Source organism: Hydra vulgaris, chromosome 08 (genome assembly GCF_038396675.1).
Source record: "Hydra vulgaris chromosome 08, alternate assembly HydraT2T_AEP".
Classification (NCBI taxonomy): domain Eukaryota; kingdom Metazoa; phylum Cnidaria; class Hydrozoa; order Anthoathecata; family Hydridae; genus Hydra; species Hydra vulgaris.
The window spans coordinates 29,564,858-29,587,567 of NC_088927.1; the positions used below are offsets into that span (position 1 = coordinate 29,564,858).

Genomic DNA, 22,710 nt, shown 5'->3' on the forward strand with positions numbered 1-22,710 from the left:
AACATCAATCCCAGAATCCCAAGATTGAAAAACAGATCTAACATCTGCATAGTATTAAATTGAATAAAAAAGTACATTTTGAATCAAAAATATATTTAATAAATGAAGTCAGTTTACATTACATTGCTTCAGAAAAACATTTTAGTGCTATTTTTTTTTTGAATTTTTGATAACAACTTATCATGTCTAACTGGTTGCATAGGTAATTATCCTTATTTAACAACATGATCAATGTCTCTTCTTTCAGGTACATTTTTAGGTTTCTCAATCAAATCCAGCATATCAGACTCAACTGCTGCACTTACTAGAGCGTGGATTGTATGGGATTAAAAACTTGTCTTGATTGATTTAAATTGGATTAGTGCTTTTTTTCCAACAGAACACAACGTAACATTTTTGGAAATGTCTCATCCGATTAAGAACAAATTACTAGTGACGTTCCAAAGGGCTCAGTTTTTGGTCCAACCCTATTTATAGTTTATACTAATGGCTTAACACATTAGCAGTTAAAATAACTGAAATATGTATGCAGATGACACAAATGTTCTCAGTGTAGTTAACACTTAAGAAAGCAAACTTTGTCTGCAAGCTGATATAGATAATATTGTCAATCAGATCCAAATATGGTTCATGCAAAAAATACAACCTTGTGCCACAAAAATACTTCATGAATTAAAGCACCTTGATTACAAGACAAGATATGCTAAACTTATATTTACTTCTCTAAGTGACTGTAGAAAAAGTTATCCAAGAATGCAAAATTGAAATAAAAATTGATTTAATCAATTGGCGTACTGACACTATTTCAATTCCTCCCATCTATGGTCATTGCAAACGCTTTCGTCGCAAAATTAAAAGCAATTGTTCAATTTAACTTTTTTAATAATCGGGTTGCGGGTACTTGGAATGCTTTGCCAGATAATGTTGTGTATGTCTCTACTATCGATAGTTTCGAAAAAAATTAGATTAACAATTATCATAGTTACCACAGTTCATCATTTTTCGTGGCTGCACAACTGCAGCTATGAGAGCTAGCTTGCTAGCTAATAATGAATTCACTGTTTATTCTGTCCCGTGTAGCTTTAAGGGTATGTATATATGTCTACACCGCCATTGCAACATTAGAGCAGGATTAAAAACATTAAATCTTTCCAACAACTCTACCAATAGTTACTGTAACAAATCATCGGCTTCAACAGAGCTTCGACCGATGTGCAGGTATTATATAAAAGACCACTCATATCAGTTCGGCGTTCATGCATACGAACCACTAAAGTTGTATGCATTTTCTTGTTTGTGTTATTTGCAGCATCTTTTTATATTTTAGACATAAAAATAATAGCAATGTCGACGGTAAATAGGTAAGAATCTAGGCGACAAATTTCTTCAACCGTTGCTTTAATGACGGTTAAAGTTGTAATAATCTCTGATAATATTTTTACTTCATCATGTGACAGACTATAAAATTATCTTGGACTAAGTAAATATCAATGAATGATTTTTGTATACAATTTTTTACTTTATAAAATTTTTTAAGCATTAACAGAAGGCTGCTCCACCATGTCTTATAGTCCATTATCAAAGACAGTTTTATAAATTCAACCTTAATATATTTTTTTTAAGATCCTCTCCTTTGTAGGTAATCGTCTAAATATTAGTTTAAATTTGCGTACTTTTTTATGACTGGCCCATGATGAATTTTATTTAGTTCAATTTTTGGTCTTACTTTTTCATGATTGTAGCCCAGTAAATCTTCCTCATTCTTAGATAAATCGTTGTCAGAAAATTCATTTTCAAATTTTGGCTGACTTGAATCGAATTCCCCTTTTTATAAAGGACATCAATTAAAAAAAGTTGTATGCAGAAGGAAAAACATAATTGTTGATTAGCAGCCAGCAACCTTTCAACTTTTTTTCAAAACACAAACCACTATAGTTACAAATTGTGTTCACTAACGTTGGTATATTTCTGACATTGGTAGATTTCTAAATCTCATAGCAGTTAGAGCGGCACGTAAGTCCGTTCACTGACGTTGATAGATTTGTGAATCTCATAGCAGTTTGAGCAGCACGTTAGTCTGTTCAAGAATAAATCTCATTAAATGAAAGCCCGTCAGACGCCGTTAGGAGAGCAAGTGTTGTATAAAGCGTTTTATCTTTTCTTTCATAAATTTTAAAAATCTACCTTCTAAGTAACGCTTTTTTGATTACAGAACAGAATAACTAACAATAGTAACTTTATTCATTAAAATAATTTAACTACCTCGAAAATTTAAAAAATATTTATGTAAATAACTATTTACAAAAAGCATAAATTCGTATTTTTATGCAGACAATGATTTTTCTAGAAAATTCGTTAGTTGTTAAAGAAGGCTGATCTTCACTCATTTTGTCTTTTACAACATCTTTAATCTGGGATTATTTGAAGAAAAACATAGGTAAGTACTACTTCCTTAGTATTGCTTATACTTTATCTCAAAAGGTAATTGCCGGAAATGCCGGTAAATAATACTGAGGTTGGTTACAGAATTGTTTTTTATATAACATATAAAAACAATTCTGCCGGTAATTAATCTCAGGAGTTTTTCCCGGCACTTTATCCGCTTGGCCGCGAAAAGTACTACGTTTAAAAGTTATTATATTATAAGAAGTTATTATATTATAATAACTTAACTCGCTTACGTAGTAGTTACGGCCAATTAGTCCGGAGATTTAGGTTCGAGTGATTTTTAGGGAGAACGCTCAAAGCACAGTGTGCCAAATTTACCGCCTGGTTGTATGTCCCACTCTGGTTACATGCCCACTCTGAATTTTTATTGTTTCATATATAGATATCTACTAACTAATTGTAAAAAAAAAAAAAAAAAAATTAAATTCACGCCTATCAGAGGGTCTTTTTTGGTAATAATATTTTTGAAATTAATTAAGTCATTTGACATTGTTTAGATGTAAAATTTACAGTAAATGCCCCCAAAGTTGTTAAAATAGAAGAAAATCCTAAAATACCAGCAAAAGTACAGCAAAGGAAAAAATAACGAATGGACGATAGCCAAAGTAATGTAGATTGTTGAAAAAATATCTAAAAAGCAATTGTACTTGAATTTTGTTAATAAAAGATTCAATAAGTCACATTTTAATTTTATTTTTGTTTTATTGAGAGTCTCGACTCGAGACCATACGATACTATACGATTGTTTTTATTATCGGTATCGTTTGGTATCGAAGCGATACTGATAGTATTGAAATTGGTGCGTTGTGACTTGAAATTATCCATGGAACGGGGAGAGGAAATAACGCTCCCATTGCCTCCCTATGGATATCCATAAAAGAAAATTATCCGAGGGCGAATCAGGATAATTTACAATTAAATACACAAATTTGTAAATTTACTAAAGTAAATTTACTAAAGTAAATTTACTAAAGTAAATTTACTAAAGTAAATTTACTAATAAAGTAAATTTACTAATAAAGTAAATTTACTAATGTAAATTTATATGTACTTATGCATGAATTTTCAACTTAGCTAATAGTAAGAAAAAACTATACCAGAAGTGGGGTTCGAACCCACGCGGACATACGTCCATTGGATCTTAAGTCCAACGCCTTAACCACTCGGCCATCCTGGTATACTACATTAAATTTATTTTAATATTATAATTTAAATAATTCAACTCTGAAAACCAATATTTTATCAGATAAAGTAGATGTCTAACTTTGATCCGAAAAGTGTATATTGCTTTTGGCCTTTTCACAAATGGCGGATTAAGATTGTAAGCAAATATAATTTATCTTTTTTTTTCTTAAATAAAGTAAATTTATTTCATGGCCGACAACACGAGTTTTGAAGTGGATTGTTAATTTAAATAATTTTGAAGAGTTTTGAAGTGATACACTTCAAAACTCTTCAAAAGTTAATAAAAAAAAACAAAAAACCAGAGTACTAACAGTACCATATTGCGTAAGCACGGATTTTAGATTTATAGAGATAAAGAACTGAATCCTATATCTAGAAAATTCTATAACTTGAATTTTCTTAAAAAAATCCTCCCCCCCCCCTCCTATCCTACTTTACGAAAAAAGTAGGATGGGATGAGGGGCATCCCCGGCGTCGTAGGCCCTTTTTTTTAAATATAAATACTATTTATGTAAAAGTGTTAGGGGGAAATTAGAATACTTCTAAAATAATAATATATATTTTCTAAATCCATTTCCGATTAGAAAGGTATTAAAGTTTTGAATAGAAGAGTGAAACGACAAGAACTTTTATGAATTATAGGGTAGATTAGGGTATTATGAGCACCTTAAGCAAAAATTGGAATAGTTTCAAAAATAATTAAGCTGGATCCAAAATTTTTGCGAATAAACAATATTTAGGGATCCCTTCTCATGATCCACTTAAATATTTGGGCACCCGAAATTTTTTCTTAAAAACACAGAGGTTTTAAAATAGTCACAAAAATGCTCATATTACCCAGACCAATTGGTAATATGAGCACTTTAAATTAGCTCACAAAAAAACATTAATTTTGTAAAAAAATACCAACCTGACAAATAGAACTAATTTTTGGAATATAATGACTCGTTATTAACAAAACTTATCATTAAAAAATCAAATTTTAAGCCACTTTAGTTCAAACAATACTACTATGTTTTCCACAAGAAAAAAAAAACAATTAGTTCGTTTTTTTTTTCAATTTTATCAACTCAAACCTTTGAACGATAAAAATTCAATTTTTTTGGATTTAAATTACAGAAAAATATTTAGCATTGTTAAAATATTAAAAAGTTTTACTATATTTTATTTTTATTCAAAAAACCAATTAAAACCACTACTTTTTTAGGACTTTAAACTAGGTAATTTCAATAAAAATCACTGGGTAATTTGAGCATGCTCATATTACACAAAAATGGCATCTTTAAATAAAGTCAAAACAAAATATTTCTATGCATTGTTTTTCAAACCAAAAAGGATTGGATTTTTAGCTAACATATTTTGCGCCACAGATGCATTCATGCGTGATGATATTATTTTAAAAACGCAAAAAATTTAACAGCGTTTTAATTAGATGATACCCGCTAATTACTGCATATAGATTTACGCTAATTGTACTGATTCCTGTAATCACCACATAAAGTCGATTCAAAAAATACATAGCAACTTTAACTATACTGCTTACATCTAAGAAATCTTTAAGTATGCTCATATTACCATGGTGCTCATATTAACCTAATCTACCCTAATACTTTTTAATAAAGCTAGACTCATAAAAAATTTTGCCCCGCCTTAAAATGACATAAATAATCTTTAAGGGTGTCTAAAGGGTAAAGAGTATATTTAAGGGCAAATTTTCTTTGACTTTTTTTTTTTTTTTATCAATATACATTTATAATAGTTAATCTTACTTTTTTGATAAAGTTTAGTTTATTAGGCGATCTAAGAAGACAGCAGTTTCGATTGATGCGAAAGATACAGACTGACGAGAAAAGTAAAGAGGACAACGAAGATAATAACACTCCTCGATAAAAGAAGCGAAAGGCATCTTTAAATGAATATTATCTTGTATTTTGTATAGCATTACTATGTAAATAATATATAATATATAACAGTTTATGTAATATGAATCGTAATAATAAATTTAGGAGCATTAGTTATTTTATTAATTGATAATTAATGAAATCACTAATGCTTCTTTTTATTGATTCAATACAAGGTTTACAGTTGTTTTTGCTCAACTTTTTGCCCCATATATTTTTGCTACTAATTTTTTTACAGCAGCATATCAGCAGCTACAAAAGCACCACACACGTTATGAGTAAATTTCGGGGGAAGGGGGGAGAGTCTCTGAATTTTTGACCAACTGTTGAAAAGATAAATGGAGGGAGGTAAAAATGACCAACAAATTGTTGACATATGTCATCAATTTTTTAGAATATATATTATCTTTCTATTATTTTTTGAATATATATATATTTTAAAAATAAAACAAACTTTTCAATTTTTTAAATACTTGTTTCGACTATATACTAGCCATCATCTGTTTCAAACAAAAAAATTTATTTTTTATATTATTTTTTATTTTTGTTTGTTTATTTCCCTCTTGATTTTAGGATTAAGGGTTCATATTTTCATATCTTCCCTACTTACAAATATGAAATATATCTTTACAAATTATTAAGCGCGATTTTTCGTTTTTTTTGTTTTCTTTTGATGTTTTGTGTTGATAGACAGCTTGATTTACTTTGGTGTCTATCGTTAAATATGATTAAGGCGGTAGCACCCCAAAAAACAGGCAAAATTTTTTTTTTAATTTTAATAATTTTCAGTCATTTATGATGTCTACTCTTATAATAATAAAAAAAAATTCAAAAAAAAAAAAAAAATCATAAGGCCTAAATTATCCTTATTAGATTTGGTAGTGAAAAACTAATCGCCATAGCAACGGATCTTAGAGATACATTTCTTGCTATATCTTGAAGTAAACAAGTGCAATTTATATACTTTTTTTTGTGTGCTTATTACTAAATTGTTCCTTAAGAAATCTTGTTGGCTTTAGATCTAATATCCATAAATTGAAACCTCATATTCGTTTCTGTAAGATATAGATAATTACCCTTTTAAAAAATTTTCTTTGATTGATTATAGCCATAAGAAATAGATTATCCGTCAGGGTCATATAGTCATATCATTATCATCGTCATAAGAAATAGAAAGTCTATTTCTTATGACTATGGATTGATCAATGTTTTTGATTAGTTGTCTGATGAATGGGTTCAAAAAAAAGATTTGCTAAAAAAAGAGCAAAGAAAAGAAAGTTTCATAAGTTTCATTTTGGACAACAAGTGACATGTAAGTATTCAAAACCTTGGTGGACACCAGAGCTTAAAAGATGTAAAGATAACCTATCCTTTCACTATAAGCAATGGCAAAAATCCGATTATAACAAGTCAGTAGAATGCGTAATCTAAAAAGATATATCTATTCCCAAAAAAACTTCCGTAAAGCTGTTAAAGCAGCACATAACAAAAAAATCTACGAAAAAATTAAAAATATCGAATACCTACGCAATACTAATCCTCAAAAGTTTTGGGACAATATTCGCAAAAAAAAAAACAAAAATAATACTCGACTCTTTACAATTAATAAATTGCAAAACAAAAATGAAATCGTTGAAGAATTTAGCCATCATTTTCAAAAAATACCTAATACGCCGCAAAGTACAAATAACGAATTTAATCCTCAACAAATTCCACATATAAGTAAAGAGCCTAATTCAAAGTTTATTTCAACAACTGATATTGAAAAATGTTTTTTAAATCTTAAAAATAATAAATCCTACGATTGTTTTGGAATAAGTGCTGAACATCTTAAAAACTCTCGCAGTACTAATCTTCTAATGTTACTCGCTTCTTTTTATAACAGCATGTTATCAAATGGAAAGGTTCCCCAATGTTTATCAACAGCCACAATTATTTCATTAGTTAAGTCTTATAAAACATCACTGGAAAATCCAAATAACTACAGAGGAATCAGCATTCTACCTATTTTAACGAAACTTCTCGAATATCTTATTGTACCCTCATGTCCAGATATCACAGAGAGTCATTCACATCAATTTGGGTTTAAAAAAAATAGCTCCACCCAGTTTTATTGTTTCACGCAGAATTTCTTCTGAGTGAAACAATAAAACACTATAAACATAACAATGCACCTGTATATATATATGCAGTTTAGATGCTAACAAAGCTTTTGATAGTTGTAACTGGGAAATACTATTTGAGAAACTATATTATCAGAAAAAAATCCCACTATCGGTAGTTCATACCATTTCATCGTTATATCGGGCAGGTACTGTTAATGTATCATATCTTGGATGCACATCAGAAGAGTTTAGGTTGTCTCAGGGAGTTCGACAAGGGTCCATACTTTCGCCTCATCTTTATAATATTTATATTGAAAATCTTTTAGAGAAAATTGTCTCAGAATCCAAAGTAGGAACTTCAATAAATAGGGTATACACTGGTGTCATTGCGTATGCGGATGATATAATTTTGCAAAGTTCAACTATATCTGGTCTTCAAAATCATCGTCCAAAAGTATGTAATATCAAACTTTATCAAACTAAATGCAGAAAAAACTGAATTTTTAATATCTGGAGTAAGCTCGATCATCAATAACGTGATTTATGTTAACGACGCTCCTATTAAGTTTCAAAGCAATTTAAAACATCTTGGTTTTTTTGGGATAATAAGAACAAAAATACGACGGCAACACTCCAAAAAACGAATATAAATGAAAGGATAACGCAATTTTTATCTGTTGCAAAAGCTCTCATAAGAAACGGAATTCGCTTCTGCCAGCCTGCTACGATTATTTATTTATTTAATTCCCTAGCTATTCCAACGCTATTATACGGACTAGAACTGGGTGGTTGCAACAATAAGTTTCTACAGAATATTGATAAAGTTGGACGATCTGTCTTAAAATCATTTTTTAATATTTCTAAGCATAGTAAAAATTACCTCCATTCTTTTTTCAAAGTAGACTCTGTATCGAACATTCTTATTCATAACAAATTAAACTTATTTATCAGGCTACTTAATGACCCCATATGTTACTTCATTATAATGACTCAGTTGCCGTGTATAAATAACCAAAGTTTATTTGTTGGTGAGATATGGCTAATATGCAAGCAATTTGGTATTAATATGTTGCAATGTATGATCGAGGGCAATAAAATTAAAACTGCACGCCCTAAGGAAGTGTTAGATGCCAATATCGCCGCAATTTTAAAACAATCTGTCCAATTATGGAATTTAAAGGAACAAAGACTTATACTTAGAACTTTGATGGAAGAAAACATTCCAAGAGCAGTACAAGAACACACATAGCATTTTCTTTATTTGTTTTTTTTACCTATAATTTATGTAATTATTGGGCGTTTAAAAGAATATATATATATATATATATATATATATATATATATATATATATATATATATATATATATATATATATATATATATATATATATAAATATATATATATATATATATATAAATTAGAAAATGATTCTCTCAATAATTCAAATGCTTTAATAATTCAAACTGTTTTGTCTCCAAATTCACATAACTGCAAGATCAATCATAAGGGAAAATTGTACAAAGATCTTGGCAGTGATGAAATGAAAAGAAATGTTTACATGGCCAAACTCAAAAAGTCAATGAATCTAAATGGGATGGTTTGGACTCGCGCACCCAAAAGAGTACATATAAAAAGAACAGTTGTTGAGATTGCTTTGGCCTCTGCAATAACTAGCTTCAATAATGGAGTTCAGGGTATACTACCAGTGTTTGAAAAATGTAATGTTGTGCCTGGATATTTTACAACAAAAAGTTCTCTAAATGTAGATTATGTACGCGTTAAACAGAATGAGATAAAAAGTACAGAAGCCTCAAAAAACAGGAGGAAAAAGCTAAGAGCTATTAAAAAAGGCTTTATTGACCAACATAAAGAAGCTGAAGGTGTTACATACAACGGTGGTTTTAGTAGGTTTAATTGTGTAGAAAACTTAAGTATTCATTTAAATTGTGTTTTTCTAGTGATTCACTTTTTGTGTATTTTGTGTACTTACACTTTTTTCTTTTTATTGATAGAACTTAATGATTTTAAAGTTATTAAATGTTGTTTTTTGTATAACTTTTAATTCAGCACATTTTTTGAACATATATAAAACCACTTATAAAGTTTGGTTTGTAGAACATGTATGGTTCTCAAGATATTCTTGTTAAAAAAAAGATCCATTTTTTTGCCTAAATTTTGCTAATTTATGCGCATAATTATTATGCAGGGGGTAAAAAAATAATTAATTTTGTTATTTTTTGAAATGATTCAATCTAACACTTAAGAAAAATATAATGTTCCCATATAATATCAAGTTTTACTCTTTTTTCCTTATAAAGGGTACTACCACCTTAATTGCCAGTTTCATAAATGGAGTATATTGCTTCTAAAATTCACTAAAAACGAAAGCCAATATATTTAGCTAAAATCACAACTTGTTTACTTCTCAATTTGATTTTTTATCTTTAGTGTTGTTAATAGTTTTGCTCTTTGAAACATTTTATACTTTGCATTAAAATTAAAGTTTAACATTAGAATTTAACTTTATTATTAGTTTGTTATAATAAAATTAAAGTTTGTTTTTTATTTTTATATGTATTAGAATATTGCAAGAATAATGTTAAAGTATCATTATTTTGTACCAGTTATCAAAACTTATTGTCTTGATTTTTGAATAAGTTGTGGAAAATGGTTCTGCCTCTACATGATCTGTGTCAAGTGTATATCATTCAAATAATGTAAGATTTTTAACCGGCAGATTATTTTATAACCTCTATGATTTTAATGCAGATTTTATACTTTCAATTAAAAGGCGTTTTTCTAAACGGGTTTAAGTACAATTTTTTCAGAAGTTGAACTTTCTTAACTATAAATTAAATGGTGGAAAACAGCTTCAGGATCATGAAAAGGTCAGAGAAATAGAAAAGTCAGCATACACCCAGTAGAGATGTGAAATAGACCGACCGTATTACATATCGCGTACTACAAGCATTTAACAATGACAATGATTTCATTTAATTTAACAATTGATTGTACTAATAAACTTAAGTATTTGATAATAATTTCATCAAAATAATTTCTTTAAAATTACAATGGGATGTCCATTCCATGAAGGATCATGGCGTTAATTTTTGTCTGAAAATCTTTCGATTGCCAGTTTGCGCGTGTTTGTACACTTACAGTCATAGTAAGTGAAAACCATGTAAAAATAACAGTAAAATTTTAATAGACCAATCATTTTCAAAAGTTTTTTTTTTTGAGTTTCTATCGGTACAGACATTTTGCGCTAATCTTGAATTTTATTTTTAAGGAAACAAAGCGTATGTTTATGTACATCATCCTACCATTTTTTTAATTATATCTTGAGATTATACTTTTACATTGAGAACATAATATCAAATTGATATTTGCAGAAAAAATATTACAAAAATTGGACACTCCAATTATAATTGTACTTCTGAATAATAATTAATTATTAAAAAACTAAAAATCTATACGTTAAATAATTTTTTAAACTTAGAATTTTGTAAAACACCAAAATTAAAATCCAAAAATCTCCAAAAATAATTTAAAGAACTTGTGAAATATAAGTAATTTAATTAATAAATAAAATAAAGGGAAAATTCTTCTAAGAAAATGCTGCTATAAAAATTATTCGAATTGGTTTGTAGTTGAAGGTTCTTTTGATTTCGTTGCAGGAAAGTAAGTACCTGCAAATACCTAAAAAACAAAAATAAAAAATTACTACTGTCCTATCAATTTATCATACATAATCTATTTTCATTCAATTTGTAAATTCTATTTCATAAATCTACACACACTGTGATTTGCATAGCTTGCTGAACAGCCTAGCTTTAGATGGATGGTTGTGGATTAAATAGCTAACCTTAACTTGATCTTAAATCAATAGAATAATTTATTTTTAAACCAATATAATAACTTAACCTTAAACCAATAGAACTACTATATACATCTACACCTTAATTTATAAAAAAATATATAAAAAAGCGTAACATTAAGAAACAAATATATTACATAAACAAATATATTACAAAAACATACACCTAAACATGTATGAATGGAAAATGTTTTGGATATCGGGAAAAACTAAAAGTTGAGTTAGCGAGCTGTACTTACACTTTTTTCTTTTTATTGATAGAACTTAATGATTTTAAAGTTATTAAATGTTGTTTATTGTATAACTTTTAATTCAGCACATTTTTTGAACATATATAAAACCACTTATAAAGTTTGGTTTGTAGAACATGTGTGGTTCTCAAGATATTCTTGTTAAAAAAAAGATCCATTTTTTTGCCCAAATTTTGCTAATTAATGCGCATAATTATTATGCAGGGGGTAAAAAAATAATTAATTTTGTTATTTTTTGAAATGATTCAATCTAACACTTAAGAAAAATATAAATGTTCCCATATAATATCAAGTTTTACTCTTTTTTCCTTATAAAGGGTACTACCACCTTAATTGCCAGTTTCATAAATGGAGTATATTGCTTCTAAAATTCACTAAAAACGAAAGCCAATATATTTAGCTAAAAACACAACTTGTTTACTTCTCAATTTGATTTTTTATCTTTAGTGTTGTTAATAGTTTTGCTCTTTGAAACATTTTATACTTTGCATTAAAATTAAAGTTTAACATTAGAATTTAACTTTATTATTAGTTTGTTATAATAAAATTAAAGTTTGTTTTTTATTTTTATATGTATTAGAATATTGCAAGAATAATGTTAAAGTATCATTATTTTGTACCAGTTATCAAATCTTATTGTCTTGATTTTTGAATAAGTTGTGGAAAATGGTTCTGCCTCTACATGACCTGTGTCAAGTGTATATCATTCAAATAATGTAAGATTTTTAACCGGCAGATTATTTTATAACCTCTATGATTTTAATGCAGATTTTATACTTTCAATTATAAGGCGTTTTTCAAAACGGGTTTAAGTACAATTTTTTCAGAAGTTGAACTTTCTTAACTATAAATTAAATGGTGGAAAACAGCTTCAGGATCATGAAAAGGTCAGAGAAATAGAAAAGTCAGCATACACCCAGTAGAGATGTGAAATAGACCGACCGTATTACATATCGCGTACTACAAGCATTTAATAATGACAATGATTTCATTTAATTTAACAATTGATTGTACTAATAAACTTAAGTATCTGATAATAATTTCATCAAAATAATTTCTTTAAAATTACAATGGGATGTCCATTCCATGAAGGATCATGGCGTTAATTTTTGTCTGAAAATCTTTCGATTGCCAGTTTGCGCGTGTTTGTACACTTACAGTCATAGTAAGTGAAAACCATGTAAAAATAACAGTAAAATTTTAATAGACCAATCATTTTCAAAAGTTTTTTTTTTTGAGTTTCAATCGGTACAGACATTTTGCGCTAATCTTGAATTTTATTTTTAAGAAAACAAAGCGTATGTTTATGTACCTCATCCTACCATTTTTTTAATTATATCTTGAGATTATACTTTTACATTGAGAACATAATATCAAATTGATATTTGCAGAAAAAATATTACAAAAATTGGACACTCCAATTATAATTGTACTTCTGAATAATAATTAATTATTAAAAAACTAAAAATCTATACGTAAAATAATTTTTTAAACTTAGAATTTTGTAAAACACCAAAATTAAAATCCAAAAATCTCCAAAAATAAATTAAAGAACTTGTGAAATATAAGTAATCTAATTAATAAATAAAATAAAGGGAAAATTCTTCTAAAAAAATGCTGCTATAAAAATTATTCGAATTGGTTTGTAGTTGAAGGTTCTTTTGATTTCGTTGCAGGAAAGTAAGTACCTGCAAATACCTAAAAAACAAAAATAAAAAATTACTACTGTCCTATCAATTTATCATACATAATCTATTTTCATTCAATTTGTAAATTCTATTTCATAAATCTACACACACTGTGATTTGCATAGCTTGCTGAACAGCCTAGCTTTAGATGGATGGTTGTGGATTAAATAGCTAACCTTAACTTGATCTTAAACCAATAGAATAATTTATTTTTAAACCAATATAATAACTTAACCTTAAACCAATAGAACTACTATATACATCTACACCTTAATTTATAAAAAAGTATATAAAAAAGCGTAACATTAAGAAAGGTGTCATCTTATTGATATTTTTATAACAGGTAATATTTATAAAAACTAATAGAAACAAATTATTTTCATATTTTGAATATCTTATCTTATGGAAAAAACCCAGAATATATTTTCCTCTATTTTCCACATAATTTTGCTTTTAGCTGAGTTGTTTTCATTTTTTTTCTTAATTTTTGTATGAGTAATGAGTGAAAAAGCTTAAAAACAAATATATTACAAAAATATACACCTAAACATGTATGTATGGAAAATGTTTTGGATATCGGGAAAAACTAAAAGTTGAGTAAAATCCGGAAAAAAATAATCCCTGAAATGGATATTAATGAATATAAATGAGAGAAACAAAGTTTTTAACTTAAATACCAACATATTTATGAAAAATTATTAATATAAAACATTTAAATCTGTAAAAATAGAAAGTTTGTGAACACAGTTCATTACTTATATAATGTAACATATTCAAATAGTCGTTTGAATATACTAATTATAATTCCTAAAATACTTTTTTTGTAGCTGTTTATACATTTTATTTAGAGTAGTACCAGTCTTTACATTCCAATAATAAAACTGAAGTAATTAATAATAAACTTGTTTATCAACTTAATAATAACATGAAAATAAGTTATAATAAGTAAAAGATGTAACATAGTAAAAAATTTAACCTTCATAAAAATATTTAATGAAGTTACAATACAAGTATACAAAAAAATGCAGAATAAAATCCAGACAATTTTAAAATTTAATGAACATCACTTTGAAATTCATGAATATGAAATAAAGCAGAAAACAAAACAATAATATAAAAGTAAAAATAATAATAAATATAAACAATTATGAAGATTTAATAATAAAAAGATAAAACTTGGAACTTCAAAAACTTTCAAATTTTTTTTTTTTCTTTCACAAAGCCTACTTACCTCAGCGAAATAAAATAAAAAGTAATATTTAGTGTGTTTAAATATCCTAATAACACAATAAGGTAGAATAAACATAAACTTACTTCATAAAATGATCTGAATGCATTTCTCGGTTAAACACAGACAACACTGATGTGTAGCCAGTCACACATTGCAAATTAAGATATTTGTAAATGTTTTTTCATACTGTTTTATATTTAATATATATAAAAGTTAGTATAAATATTAGTGATGTACCGATTAATCGGCATCGGCATCGGCATAATCGGCCACTTTTTCTACAATCGGAATCGGTATCGGCATCGGCCTTTTTTTATTAATTTACCGATATGCATTACCGATGGCATTTTAATACTTTTATCCTGCATTTTGATAATTAATAAATAATAAATAATTTAAACTTTATGTATCGTTTAGAATTTTTAAAAAAATTGTTTATTTTGACTTTGTTTACAGGCAAGTTTATTTATTTAAGTCCAAGTATTTGTTTACCAGTACGGATTCCATGAAAAAATTTACCCAATTTAAAGCTCTATGGCTTTATATCTTCAAAACTTTAATAATTAGTTAATTCGTCGGTATCGGCATCGGTATCGGCCTTTTCCTATCCATCGGCATCGGTATCGGCATCGGCCAAAAAAGTTTTATCTGTACATCACTAATAAATATATATAATATATATATATATATATATATATATATATATATATATATATATATATATATATATATATATATATATATATATATATATATATATATTTATACTTACTAATAAATATTATTTTTATGAAATATATTTTATCAACTACAAAATGAATAAAAAAATTTTTTTAAATGTCAAGTGACAAATAAATAAAAAACTGTAGATGTTATCATTTACATTTTAACATTCAAGATAAAGTCTTAAAAATAGTTTGTTTGTTTTTTAAAATAAAATTTTAAAATAAAGTTTTTAATTAAAAAATATTTTTTAAAAATAGCTGCTTTTTTTAGGTTTTCTGAAAAATAGTCAAAAAGTCACATAGAAACATCAGAGATAAAGTCATACTTATCTTTTACTTTATTTATAAAAAAATTTATATTTAGTTAGAGATTTTAAAGTTAATTCTATATTTTAGGTTTTAAGACTTTTTGAAAACCAAAAATGTCAATTTTTTACAAGAAAAAAAAAGATATCTCAAGATATATTTATTAACTTTCAAAACCTCTAGTTAAAAAGAAAGATATTAATGCAAGTATTAATTTATATTGTAAAACTGTGTGTATAGAAGAGGTAACGTAGGGTTTATTGAACAACTTTTTGTAGACTTATTTATTATGATTAAAATAATACGAGGAATGTGTAAAAATACATATATTCTTCCATGAACAAAAAATATAACTCATATTTTACCATATTAACACATTAAAACATTCAACTTTTGACTAATTAAACCATGATCCTTGGTTACTTAACTGCATATTTAAGTGTAGACTGAACCAAACGTAAAAATATTCCAGTCTATACAACATTTGGTTTTGATAATCGCGCGAACAATCCGCGCTGAAAGATTTTTGGCCAAAAAATAACGCCGTGACATTTGCGGGCACCTTTTATGTTTCGAAATTTATTTAAAGTGCAAAATTCATGTGTTATCTTAGCTTATGGTTTTTAGACAACAAAAAAATTTTCCTTTGTTTTTGATTCCTTCACTCAGAACTAAGCTCGGACGAATTTTTAATTCGATTCAAAAAAATTCGACTAAATTCGGAATTTGGGGTCAAATTCAAATTCAAATTTTTTCAAATTTGAAATCTTAATTTGAATTCGATTTTTAATTTCGAATTCTGATTAATTGGATAAAAATTTGAAAACATTTAAAATTCAAATTTGAGTTTCAAATTTGGAATTGAATTTAAGTAAAAAGATTTTTAAGCAGTTATAAAATAGTTCCAAGCACTGCAACAAAAATAAACTTTATAATAAAATTCTTAAACATTAGGATCCTGTTTTTGCGCGCTAAACTAAGCTTTTATTTGTTGGTATTGAAAAATTGAACATTTTCTGACAAAACAAACAATAGAATGTAACAATTAGAAACTCGGAATTTAATGAAAAAATTGAGTGAATTCAAAGCGCATTCAATCAATCCTTTGCGCACAAATAATGTCCAATGGAATTATAATGTTGCAATAATTATTACATCTTTAAAGAGCAAATCGTATATAAATGTCCATAGGGAGTTGTATATGTAGCAATCATTACAATATAAATAAAAATACTTATAATTTCACTAATTCTTGAAAAAAACTAGTTCATTTTAAAACCAAAATTAAGCTAAAATCAAATCAACATGGTTAAAAAAACTTACCAACTGTTGTCTTATTTTAAAAAAATCCAACCTCTTAACGAAAAGGACAAAAGTAATCCCAAGGTAACTTGTCAGATTTAAGTGCCCGCAGGAACAGGACCAATTTGTGGAAAGGCTCTGTCTACACCTAACTCAAATACTAGCTCCCTGAGAACTCATATTAGATCTTTATATCCGGAACAGGCCAGAGCAGTTATTACATTTGAGGTCTTATATTAAATGCTAATAAATACACCAGTACCAATCCACTGCTTAGAAAGCTTGGAGTACTTAATGTTTGTCAATTAAATATTTACAGTATTCTTTTATTCATGTTTAGATTTAAATATCGTATGCTGCCAAATATTTTGGTAGCATAACCTTTTTGTTATTATAAATCATAAATATCGAACAAAGCAAACAAAGCATAAATATCAAACATTGCATAACTATCAGGTACCAAAAACCTTATTAAAACAATCTAATTTCTCAATAACATACCATTGGGCCACATTTGTGGAACTCATTCCTTCCAGTTGAAAGTAAAACTATAATTTCACTTCAAACTTTCAAAGTTAATTTTAAAAAACAGTTACTTGATTATGACATATCTCAAATTTTATTTTATTTTTAATATCTTCTTTTTTTAGTTCTTAACTTTTCTTTCGTTTGCTAAAAAGCAAAACATATTTTTTTTGCTTATTTATCTAAATTTGTATTTATTTCCTTTTATTTATATATATATATATATATATATATATATATATATATATATATATATATATATGTATATATATATATATATATATATATATATATATATATATATATATATATATATATATATATATATATGTATATATATATATATATATATATATATATATATATATATATATATATATATATATATATATATATATATATATATATATATATATATATATATATTTATGTGTGTAAAAATATTTTTTTTTTATGTATAAAAAAATGTAAAATGTTTATTTAAAAGTATTTAGATTATTTTACTGATATTGTTAAATTTTATGATAGATTTATGATTGTATAAACGATTCAACAAGGCTATATGAAAATATACCATTTAGTACCTTTTCCGATCAAGAACTTAAACTTACACTTTCATGCAAGAATCTTCCATTAAAACTTTTAAAATCTCTTGAATCTCCTGCTCACCTAAAAAGTCTATATAGAGATATAAATAATGTATATAATCCAACTATCAATTGTAAATATCTTGATGTTACTGAATTCAATAATTCTTTAAACCCTGATACTGATATATATTCATCTCAATATTACTTCTTTACCACAACATATTGACGATCTCCGTAGCCTTATTGGCACTCTTAACACTTTTCCTATGGTGATAGGAATTACTGAATCAAATTTATATATAAAAGACTCAAATATAACTGATATTACCATAAATCGATTTAACACTGAACATTGCCGTACTGAGTCAAAAAAGGTGGGGCTCTTCTTCATCTAAGCTCTAATCTTAACTATGTAGTTCGTGACGATCTTACAATCTATGCCTCGAAATTTCTTGAAGTTGTTTTTGTTGGAGCTATCAACCCTCATAAAACCAATACTTTAATTGGCTGCATATATTGTCATCCAACTTTAAATCCAAAACAATTCATTGCAAACCATTTAACACCTTTACTTGAGAAATTAAATTATGAAAAAAAAAACATTATATTAATGGGTGATTTCAACATGGACTCAATTAATTATAGAGAATCTCCTATTGTTTCTAATTATCTTCAAACATTATGCTCTTGCTAGCTTCTTCCAACCATTATACTTCCAACACGTATAACCTCAAAAACTAAAACTCTCATTGATAATATTTTTATAAACTCCTATTCTCCTGAAACAATCTTTAGCAATCTAACAGTTTCTATTTCAGACCACATGGCCCAGTTTTTCTGTATTCCTGGTATTACACCAAAAAAAAAAGAATATAAAAATCTCTAGAAGATGCTTTAAAAACTTTGATACTGACACATTTATACAAAATATATCTAGTATAAACTGGGAGGTGCAAATAAAAGACGTCGATATAAATAAAACAATGATAAGTTTTTTAAATACATTTGAAAAAGTTAGAGACAGGCATGCTCCATACAAAGTTTTAACAAAAAAACAAATTAAACTTAAATCTAAACCATGGATAACCGCTGGTATTCTTAAATCCATCTCAACCAAAAATGTCATTTATAAAATATTTGTTAAATCAAACAATACTAATACAAGAAATCTACTCTTTGATAAATTTAGGTTATATAGAAATAAAATAAGCAACTTACTTAAACAATCCAAAAAAATGTATTATATTTCCTTTTTCAACAACAAACTAAACAGCATTAAGAGAACTTGGAAGGAATAAAAGAAATCATCAACATCAGACCTACTATATACAATAACTCTTTCAACCTCAAAATAAATAATAAAGTCACCTCTGATCCAACCACAATTGCTAATATTTTTAACAATTACTTTGCTACTATCCAAGAGAATCTAATAAACAAAAAAATTATCCCTAAATATGATTTTAGAGGCTTTTAAAAAATCCTAATGAAAGTTCTTTTTTCTTTAAGCCAGTGACTGAAGTTGATTAGTGACTTAAGATAGCTAAAATGACACCAATACGTAAAAAAGGTTCTCTACTGGATTACTCTAATTATCGCCCAATCTCTCTTCTCTCAAATATAAACAAACTATTTGAGAAAGCTATGCACAATAGACTCTACAACTTTCTGGAGAAATTCAAGTGTCTTTATAAAAATCAGTATGGGTTTAGAAACAATCATTCAACAACTCATGCACTAATTGATATAACTGAAAAAATTAGAATAGCTTTGGACAATAAATTGCTTGCATGTGGTGTTTTTGTTGATCTCCAGAAAGCCTTTGATACAGTTGATCATTCCATTCTTATCAGAAAGTTGGAGTACGACGGTATCAGAGGCACAACACTCCAATGGTTTTATTCTTATCTTCAAAATAGAACACAATTTGTTTCTATTAATGGGATAGAATCTAAATTAATAAAATGAACAAATGGTGTCCTGCAAGGCTCTGTATTAAGACCATTACTTTTCCTTCTCTTTATTAATGATCTTAATACCTCTCTGAAGTTTCCCACTGCTTACCACTTTGGTGATGACACCAATCTGCTTTTAATAAACAAATCACTTAAAAAGATAAACAAAAATATAAACCATGACTTAGCGAATCTACTCCAGTTGCTTCTATCTAATAAAGTATCACTTAATTCCAAAAAAACTGAAATTGTTATCTTTAAATTAAGTCAAACAAAAATTAAAAAACACCTGAATTTCAGATTAAGTGGTCAAAAAATAGATACTGTGAGTTTTATCAAGTATCTTGGTATCAACATTGATTCTAATTTAAGTTTTGCATCCCGTCTTCAAGACTTAGCACTGAAACTAAGCAGGTCCAACGGTATGTTGGCCAAAGTTCGACATTATCTTAATCTTGAAACGCTTCTTAACATGTATCATGTGGTTTTTGAGTCTCATCTTAGATATGCTTGTCAAATATGGGGATAAACCCAATCTCTAACACTTAAAGAATTATCTCACCTCCAAAATAAAGCCCTAAAAATAACCTATTTTCAGCATTTTAACTCTGACCCAAATATCCTCTACTACATATCAAAGATACTTAAGTTTAAAGACCTTATTCAACATTCCAACTGCTTATTTGTTTGGAAACAGCAACATAAAACCTTACCTCCTCCATTTACTGATTTTTTTACTTATAAAAAAAATACTCGTTACCAACTTCGATCAGCTAAAAGCTTCAAATTATTTATACCTAAATATAGAACTGTTTGTTATGGACATGAATCGATTAAATATCAGAGCATATGCTCATGGAATAGTCTCCCCTTACAGTTAAAATCTCTCCCTAAATTTTCCAAATTCAAAAACAGTGCATTTAATTTTTAAACAAGTATTCTTCCTAATTTCTATGCTACTCTACTGCTAACTATCTACTATCCATCTTAACCTTATTCACTTCAATGCTGGTCTATAACTACTAATAATTGATCTTTTCTAAAATTCTTTTCTACTACTTTCTTCATTTCAATGCTGATTTATTACTACTAATACTTGCTCTTTCTTAACTTTTTCTCAAATTAATATCAATAAAATATAAATATTTTATTTCCAACTCTCACTATTATAAATATTGCTATTTTTTAATATTGTTATTATTATTATTGTTGCTATCGTTGTTATTATTACTATTAATATTATTGTTACCATTACTATTATTGTTATTATTATTATTATTATTATTATTATTATTATTGTTATTATTGTTATTATTATTATTATTATTATTATTGTTATTATTGTTATTATTATTATTATTATTATTATTATTATTATTAATAGAACTGTTATCTCTATCGTTTGCATTATTTTTATTTTGATTATTATTACCATTAACTGGAGTTTTTATTATTATTGCCTATTATTATTACCGATACTTATATTGATGTTACTGTATATTATTATAATCTACTTCTCTTTTATTGCTATATTTTAATTAGGTATATAAAAGTCTTTTTATCTAGATAGATGTATAAAAGTAATTTGAATTTTGTCCTAAATTATCAAACTTCTTACTTAATTATTATTCCAAAAGTTTTTCGTTTAAGTATTGTACTGTTTTACATTGTTTTTTTTGTGCGTGTGTTTTTTTTTTGTGTTTTTGTGTGTTTTTTTTGTTTTTTTAGATTGGTGTTTTAGTTTCTTATTATGGTGTTTACTTAAAATTAGTACTTGTACTATATGTAAATATTCCATGAAATGTAAAATCTATTTCAGAATACATTTAATTTAATTTGATATGATAAGACTTTTGTCTTCTGTCTGCTCAGGTCATATCTTAACAAAAAATATTTTGTAACTTATTATGAAAATGACGTAATACATTATATATATATATATATATGAAAAAAAAAAGATAGCAAGGAATCAAAAAAGATTGGATGATACTAAGAAGCTTGATAAGTTATACAACCAAGTTGTGAAGAAAACTTCTAATCAGACAGACCGATCTGACCTTTCAGATTCAACTCTCTCTGATTCCGGAACTGGTGTTTCACAAAGTAAGACAAAATTTTATTTTGACTAAATTCGATTTTAAAGTAAAATAGCAATTTTTACCAAATTTTATAAGTTAAAGTGAAATGATTGTGATTTTTTATTGTTAATATAAATCGTTATCAAATTTAATTATTTAATATACCCATTTTGTATCATTTAATTTATGTCTCGTTCACCCCGACAATAGGCAAACCAGAAAGAAACTTTTACTGAAGTTTTCCATCTCATGGTTGGGGATCATTTGTCACAACCACAACGCCATACTTTCAGAGGGTTGTCAAACACAATGTGAGGTCATCTGTCCAGCTGAAATTTGATTTGGCTGTGATGAAGTATTTAACAGGCAGTAATCTTGCCTTCAACCATATCAATGAGGCAGCATTTCAAAACAGTATTTTGGTAATTTTTTAACCGGGGAGGGAATAAAAAAAAGGATGGCTAGAGTTGAATTTACACTAAGACGTCCTAGGTTAAATCAATTTTTGGCGCCCTAAAATGTTTTCGTCAAAATCAAAAAA

The 22,710-nt window shown here is 27.0% G+C and overlaps 1 non-coding gene across 1 annotated transcript; it reads right to left on the reverse strand.

Annotated features, from left to right (window-relative positions):
* Positions 1–3,542: 3,542 nt before the first annotated feature.
* Positions 3,543–3,625, reverse strand: trnal-uaa (transfer RNA leucine (anticodon UAA)). The gene has a single exon. It is a non-coding gene; the product is annotated as a tRNA-Leu (tRNA).
* Positions 3,626–22,710: the final 19,085 nt, after the last annotated feature.